The sequence below is a fragment of the Ascaphus truei genome, chromosome 5, assembly GCF_040206685.1.
Source record: "Ascaphus truei isolate aAscTru1 chromosome 5, aAscTru1.hap1, whole genome shotgun sequence".
In the NCBI taxonomy this organism is placed as follows: domain Eukaryota; kingdom Metazoa; phylum Chordata; class Amphibia; order Anura; family Ascaphidae; genus Ascaphus; species Ascaphus truei.
This window is the reverse complement of record NC_134487.1, coordinates 308202561-308211517: the sequence shown is the minus strand read 5'-3', so window position 1 is coordinate 308211517 and position 8957 is coordinate 308202561.

The window sequence follows — 8957 nt, the reverse complement described above, 5'->3', positions numbered from 1 at the left end:
GGCAAATAATAATATGCAGGGTTTCCTCCCCTTTGTAGCTCACACTCCAACGCTGGGAAGGTACTTGGCTTGTCACCCACAGTAAGGGTTAGACTGGCGGTCTCTGGCATAGAGTCAGGGATGATCCATATCACATGGACCACTCTGGAACACATTTCAGGCTGTTGAATGAGGAACCCGCTACCATGTACCACATACTGTGTACCGCATACTTCTTCCATACCTATGTGATCAGGATTGTACCAGGGACCTCACAGTTGGGCCGATCCAAACACGCTCCCGAGTTACTAACACTGAGAACTCCTTTCTAAAAGCATGCTTCCGCTTCTTCTCTAGGGAGAGCAATCTCGCACCCTTAAAGTGGCACGCTTATTAACTGAAAACAACAAAGGCTGACAGGACACACATCTTAATACATTAATCCAGCGGTGCGCAAACTGGGGGGAGACTGCCTGCGGGGGTGCGCACGGTTTACAGAGGCCCCGCGCTCTTCACGAAGGCACTTAAATTAAGTGCTAGGGGAGCTGTAGGGCCTCTATAAACCTTTACTTACCTTGGCTTCACATGCGTCGCCATGGCAACGCGGCGTCAAATGATGCCGCCAGGTCATGTGACGTCACGTTGCTATGGCAACGTGATGTCATGATGCCAGAGCCGAGGTAAGTGGGGGTGAGGGGTGGGGAGCGGGGGTGAGGTGACCGCCGGCAGGGGGACACAGGGGGAAATGTTTGTGCCCCCCCTGCATTAATCTATACACACAAACCTATTTACAGGACTCACAGTGAGGCCCCATTCTGAACTCTGGGTGAACCTGTTTCTAGAACATCTGGTGGAGCTATATATATCTTTCTATCTCCCTATGGTGACATCACAAGACATACAAAGGAGTGGCAATCTCTTCTGTATAATCATCCTTCATCACATGATGGGAAGTAACCGGAGGGAGCCCACACAGTTAATCCCTTAACTGAAATAGTAGTCCCAAAGGGGAGGGGGAGGGGTGGTGGGTACACATTGTATCCACTATCTAAGAGTTCATTGTAGGACTGTGCCGTTTAATATTTAATGTATCTATTAAAAACTGGACCGGTTATTGCAATGATTCGTTTCAGAAACACTGTTCCTATGAAGTTCTGCTCTGATTCCCACCAGCTGCCAATCTAACAGTTCTTCTTGGTTCTTTGCTGCATTTTGTATGCCTACTGCTTACGTTTGTCTATACTGCTTTGCACAGTATGGCATGTTTATGAAACTTAAATAGTTTGAGTACGGTGAAGTCTGTTTGACATTTGACATTTACAGCTAACCAAACAAATATACAGTATTAGTCAAACCCAATAAACACCTACACTTTCGACAGGTTAATTGTGGATCCTTTTAACATTGTATCCCCTCTGTAAAAAGACGGATACTTATTAGAAATATAACAACCCGTTTTTAGGTGTCTTATCATTAGCAGCATAACTGTCCATCCCATGGTGCCCTGGGGTCTGTGCTGCTCACCACCTATGTCTTTTTTTGCACTTTTTTTCATCTTGCCACTACATAAATATTCATTTATGAAAAACTATTGATGCAAGTGTAACCGTGTTTCCCCCACCCCTGGGAAATTCCCTTGTTACAGGATGTGTAGTGCTGGGTACCTGCTGGTTCACAGGATGCTGAACTTTCCGCCAGTGGTATGGGGAAGACAGGACAGGCTTTTGGGGTAATGTTTAGTCCTTCTCTCGGTGGTTCAGCGCCTCCATCCCCTGCAGGCTCCAAGAGTGCCGGAGGCAATCCCCGCAGGAGAACACTCGGATACTCCCCCTGATTGCACTCAGAGGCAGGAGTATATTTATAAACTGGAACAACTTTATTCTCACACCATACAGTCAGCTTCCACTGCATACACTCGGCCCCCAGCATTCATATGGTTCCTAAACTCAAACTCTGGCTTGAGGCCTCCAGAGCCGGTCTATGCTCTTCCCTCGCCCCCTGATGGGATGAGGGGTATAGTCCTCACTCCCACTCCCCTAAGGGAGGGTGACATAGCCCTGCACACCTAGCCCATTTCTGTCTCAGGGGAGAGACAACTGCTACATTTAAGTACTCTGGGGGAGGGTCCAAGGTCTGAACCCAGGATTGGGCAGAACACAGGTCTTGACCCGCCCCCCTGTCACTCAAGGGAGCTGCCCACTGCTGGGGAAAACCCGGATTGGGCCTTACACTGCCTGCACTGATACCAGGATTTATATGCTAGGCAGGGCAGGGCTGAAGCCAAAACTAGACATGGCAAAACAAGTATCTACTACAGAGATTTTGTAGACATGTTTGATATGGTGAGGAAATGATGTCAGGCTTGTGGCTGTCAATGCGCATAAGGCCTTTTAGTAAAATGGAAGAACGGGCTCGCAGAGCAGGATTCATTTCATGAGTAATTCATCCACGTACAGTACCTTCAAGGAGGCTCTTATTGATCGCAACTGCATTAGATACAGAGGTAATTTCATCAAAATATAAAGCACATTAACTCAGACTAGTGATGTTACCACAAAGCAATGCACTTTCAATTGAGAGGCTGCAGTTTCGTAAAGTGCTTGGGATTGCAAAGGAGTGTACTGCTCCAGAAAGTTAAGGACCCGATCCAAAAACCTGCATCAACAAATATTTATAGGGTTTCCTGTAGGATATTCTTCTAGTCGGACAGAAGAGCAGACTAGATCTCATTATGATCAGACAATAGATATGACAAGATGACAAAACATGTGTATATATTTATATATATATGTGTGTGTGTGTGCGTGTGTGTGCGTGTATAAAGCAGCATAACAACCAGTGGTTTGTAAATTTCCATTGGACAGAATATATTTTCCAACGCCACAATTGCAACTTTTCACTCATTGCAGATGTATTTTATACTTCTGTTACTGAAATGCTAAACTGGGAAAGAAAAGCAAAAGTGCAAAACATTCAATGGCAAAATCAGCAGATGCCATCGACTTGACTGATCAATATACTGTACTAATTAATGATTCGCTTACTCAGAAGTTGCAATTCATTTACTAGCAGATTCTACTCATGACTGGTAGAAAATAACATTGGAATGGTGTTGTTCAGGGAGCGCAGAATCATATGTGAAATATAAAGAAAAATACAGTATATAGTGCAGGATTGTATGTAATCCAAAATGGTATAATGGTAAATGTCTTTTACATGTGGGCAATGCCACAACTCACGTGGCCCAGTGAGGTCAGAAGGCACTGAAAGGTATCTTGTGGGGATACATCTGCGTCCGCCTCAGTCTCCCCTGGATCTTATGGAGATGGTTGGCAATTGGTTGAATAGCCCCCTCGGGTGGTGATAGGAAGGAAATCCTCCCCAGACGTGTAGCAGTAAATTCCCTGCGAAGGTGGTAATTACACAAAGAGATACAGTATGCGTATAAAAATATGTTTATGTATTAAAACAAATAAAAGCAATTCTGCGCTTACATATTGGTTAGAAGCGGCGTCTTCCCGGTGACTGCGGCTGTGGGGAGTCCGCACTTCCAGACCTTGCAGGTTGCGGCGTCAGCTGATCGGGAATACACGTGACCGTCCTACGGTGGCTGCCGTGAGCTCTGACTAAAAGTGTCACGGTCTTCTACGCGTTTCGCAAATAGTTCCTTCCTCAGGTAGCCGTGATCACGGGGAATTACTGCTACATGTCTGGGGAGGATTTCCTTCCTATCACCACCCGAGGGGGCTATTCAATCGCTGACCATCTCCATAAGATCCAGGGGAGACTGAGGCAGACGAAGGAGTTAGGCCTCGTTCAGGGCGCAGGCTTCGGAGGGAGGGCGTGCTGCCGTGCGAGCTGCCGTGCGAGCTGCCGTGGGACACAAAGTATTCAAATTGAATACTGGTTGTCAGGGTAGCAGCTGCCCTGTCTCCGAAGCCAGGAGTTGACACTGGCTACAGTTTCAATAAACGAAAAAATCGTTTTTTGAAGCTGAAGCAGCGTCACTGGGACCTCGGCAGCCAATGAAATCATTCTTGAGAACTTGGATCCCTAAGCTGCCGTCTGTAGCCCCGCCCCCTTCCCGCCTCCTGAAAACGTCTGCTGGGGATGAACACACATCGCCCAGCAGACTGCCGCCCTCCCTCCAACTCCTGTCTCTGGCACCCTGAATGAGGCCTTACTGAGCCACTGATTCAGACACCTATGCTGAAGCAGGGATATCCTTAAAACCTAACCTGTTGGGGTTACTTGAGGACTGGCGTTGGGAAACACTAGACAATTTGTAACCCTAACAAAGCAAACACCTTATAAGGAGTTTATCAATACAACACATCGCCAGCGCAGCGGTAACAATAACACCTTATAGAGTTTATCAATACAACACATCGCCAGCGCAGCGGTAACAATAACACCTTATAGAGTTTATCAATACAACGCATCGCCAGCGCAGCGATAACAATAACACCTTATAAAGAGTTTATCAATACAATGCATCGCCAGCGCAGCGGTAACAATAACACCTTATAAAGAGTTTATCAATACAACGCATCGCCAGCGCAGCGGTAACAATAACACCTTATAAAGAGTTTATCAATACAATGCATCGCCAGCGCAGCGGTAACAATAACACCTTATAAAGAGTTTATCAATACAACGCATCGCCAGCGCAGCGGTAACAATAACACCTTATAAAGAGTTTATCAATACAATGCATCGCCAGCGCAGCGGTAACAATAACACCTTATAAAGAGTTTATCAATACAATGCATCGCCAGCGCAGCGGTTTCTGTAGGCTGCAGCAGCTTAGGAAGCAGGAACTGTGCCCCGCAGCAGGCACACTGGGGTCCCCAGGTCAATTCACAACCTGGGAAATCACATTTAGAACATGGGCCTTTGAGACACTTCTTCCCTTCCATTTGTGCCACGAACACCCCATGTGGAAGCTGATAGGGATCAAAGTCCTCACTACCAGGCATATTCAAGTCCCTTTGTAAGCACGGACACAAAATAACGGTTACGTTCATTCCTCTGGTTCGCCAGGCTCTATCCAACTGAGGGTGTATTTTACTGCAGCCGTCACCTCTCTCATGGTGAACAGACGGGGCTGACCGCTGTTCACCGTGCTCACTCACATTGTGGGGGCGGGGCTCGGGTTTTCCCGCCAGTCCTGGATAGATGTTTGCAACATTTTCCCGCGCGGGCGGGAAGTCAGCACATGGGCTCTCCCACCTTGAGGGCTTCCTCATAGCGAAACAAAAATCGAGCACAATTTAGAAAAAAAATTACGGGGCACCCCAGGTCTGATATCTCAGCAGCGCCTCCAAATGTAGCCCTTTTTCTGAACCCTCCCAAAGGAACTACTCAACCTAAACCTGCAGCAAACACACTGCACTCACACTGTACCTGCAGCTACACTGCACTGCACACACACACTGTGCCTACTTGTCAGCGCTCACAGCACTACCAGCCGTGACACTGACAAGACTGCACACTTACACCTAAGGGCAGGGTCCCTAACCTAGGGGCTGTCCCTCAGTACTTACCCCCTACCCTGATGGGGATTGGGGCCTGCCTGGGGCTTGGGATAACCTTACCTGGTGTAGGAGCCACTTGCTCCCTACACCCTTCCTCCCCCTTCCTGCTCCCAGCTCCAACTGCCAAACGTGGTCCCCGCAACATTGTAGCTTTCCTCCACAGGAGAAGCTGCAAAACCCTATTTACTGGCTGGCTGCATGTGATGTCGGTGAAAGGGCAATCCCCAGAGGCTGCTGGGAATTGTAGTCCACTCAGGACCTCTTTAGCATTGGGACCGCTTGCGCTACCCTTACTGCGCCTGCGCGACCAATGCGCACGCTCGCGTAACCTGTCATGGCGGCCCCCGCTAGCCGGGTACGCCGCAGAGACTCCAGGGACTCGGAGCGCTCCCTGCTCCGGCCCCCACCTTTGCGTTGTGCCGGCGGGTCCGTCGCTGCCTCCAGCGGCACCCGCGATCGCTCGGCACGCTACAGAGGGGGTCTCTGGAGTCAAAATAACACCGGGGCTACAACTGTATGTAACGGGTTTTCCCCCCCTCAATCGCACATTGGCCCGGGTAGTCTAACCAACCCCCATTACGTGTTCGTGTTTGGTGGTGCACCTGTAGGCAAAAGGACTCCTGAGTCTCCCGCTTGATGGTATAAGGGGATGTCATCAGGACAGGTAGCTGAGGTAGTGGGTGCGAATTCAACTTACATCATGTGCAGCGCCTCCACCTCATCAGGATCTGTGCTTCCGCAGGGAGATGGTCCTGGTGAGGAACTCCTTCTTGGTGGTGACTGCCACTGTTGAGTAATCTCACACTCACACAGTGGGGGTTTCATTAACAAGGTCATCTTTATTGTAGATTGGGATGTAGCAGACTGCCCCATGCAGCTGCCGGCTCTAGCCGCACATCTCTTCGTGCTGTCCCTTTGCCAGGTACGCCCTCCCGTATTGAAGTGGGGTTCCCTCTTCTCCTAGGGAGACCCTCTCTGTGCCAGGTCCCTGGACACAGAGTGGCTTAGACAGGCTTGATTGGTCAACCTGGACCGCTAGTTACTGCACTAGGGTCACAAAGTGTTCCGACAATCCCTTATGCAGGAAAATACAATTTACCAGCTTCTTCACATAACTGCTGGAACACTCAACTAACTGACAGTGTTGTGCCTTATATACCTCAGGAGGCAGGCGCATCCCTGATGTCACTATCCAGGGACTCAGAGCATACAGCCACTCCCCTCCATACATAGGGCACCTCACCAGGGTTTTGAGGGAAAACCTCCATAACTACTGCTGGCATACCCGTTCTTATCAGGACTTACTGCCAACAGAGAGGAAAGTAATATGCCATTATTATGCATGGCTATATGTATAAGCATTAACATACAGCACATGCATGACTATTACACCCCCCAAACACACACATACTATACACACTAATAGGTATATACTGTATAAGCAGTAACATACAGCACATGCATTAATATTGCACTCACCCACACACATACATATACTGTACTATACACACACTCATAGGTATATACTGTATAAGGATTAACATACAGCACATGCATGAATATTACACCCCCACACACACATACATATACTGTACTATACACACTAATAGGTATATACTGTATAATCATTAACATACAGCACATGCATGAATATTACACCCCCACACACACATACATATACTGTACTATACACAGTAATAGGTATATACTGTATAAGCATTAACATACAGCATATGCATGAATATTACACCCCCCCACACACATACATATACTGTACACACACTAATAGATATGTATGTATGTATGTCTTTATTTATATAGAGCCATTAGTGTACATAGCTCTTCACAGTAGTACTACACGTGACAATCATATAAATAACAAATAATACTAATAACAGATCATGGGAATAAGTGCTTCAGACATAAAAGTAACATTTCGGAAGAGGAGTCCCTGCTCCAGGGAGCTTACAGTCTAATTGGTGGGGAGAACGTACAGAGACAGTAGGCGGGCATTCAGGTAAGTGCATCTGCAGGGGGCCGAGTTTTATGTATCGTGTATAGTATTAGCTACGGTGTTACTCATATGCTTCTTTAAGCAAATGTGTCTTAATGTGGGTCTTAAAGTTAGATAGAGAGGGTGCTAGTCGGGTATTGAGGGGAAGGGCATTCCAGAGGTGTGGGGCAGTCAGTGAGAAAGGTTTAAGGCGGGAAAGGGCTTTAGATACAAAGGGGGTAGAGAGAAGACATCCTTGAGCAGAGCGCAAGAGTCGGGATGGTGCATAGTGATGTAAGTAGGAGCAGAAGAGTGTAAAGCTTTAAAAGTGAGGAGAAGAATGGAGTGTGAGATGCGGGATTTGATACGAAGCCAGGAGAGGGATTTCAGCAGCGGAGACGCCGAGACAGATTTTGGAAATAGAGTGATTCTGGCAGCAGCGTTTAGGATAGATTGTTGGGGAGACAGGTGAGAGGCAGGAAGGCCGGACAGCTTGAGGTTACTGTAATCGAGGCGGGAGAGAATGAGGGCCTGAATCAAAGTTTTAGCAGTCGAGCAACAGAGGAAAGGGCGTATCTTTGTAATATTGCGGAGGAAAAAGCAACAGGTTTTAGATATGTTTTGAATGTGAGGGGCAAATGTGAGAGGAGAATGTGAGAGAGGAGTCAAGTGTGACCCCTAGGCAGCGTGCTTGTGCTTCTGGGTGAATGATCGTAGTTCCAACACTAATGTGAAAGGAGGTAGTAGGACCAGGTTTGGAAGGAAGTATGTGGAGCTCTGTTTTTGAAATGTTAAGTTTTAGTCGTCGGAGGGATATCCAGGATGATATTCCAGAGAGACAGTCAGAAACTTTGGTCTGTATAGCAGGTGTAAGTTTGGGGGTTGAAAGGTAAATTTGTGTGTCATTAGCATAGAGGTGATATTTAAACCCAAAAGATGTGATTAGGTCACCTAGAGAGAGTGTGTAAAGAGAAAAGAGAAGAGGTCCCAGGACAGAGCCCTGGGGTACCCCCACAGAGAGATCAATAGAGGAGGAGGAGGAGGTGTTAGCAGAAGAGACACTGAAAGTACGATGGGAGAGGTAAGAGGAGATCCAGGATAGAGCTTTGTTCCGAATACCAAGAGTATGGAGAATGTGAAGGAGAAGAGGGTGGTCCACGGTGTCAAATGCTGCAGAGAGGTCGAGTAATATGAGTATGTTATACTGTATAAGCATTAACATACAGCACATGCATGAATATTACACCCCCATACACATACATATACTGTACTATACACAGTAATAGGTATATACTGTATAAGCATTAACATACAGCACATGCATGAATATTACACCCCCATACACATACATATTCTGTACTATACACACTAATAGGTATACACTGTATAAGCATTAACATTAACTCCTGCACTGTCCCAAGTCCGTCTCATGCCGGTGCGCATCGTCT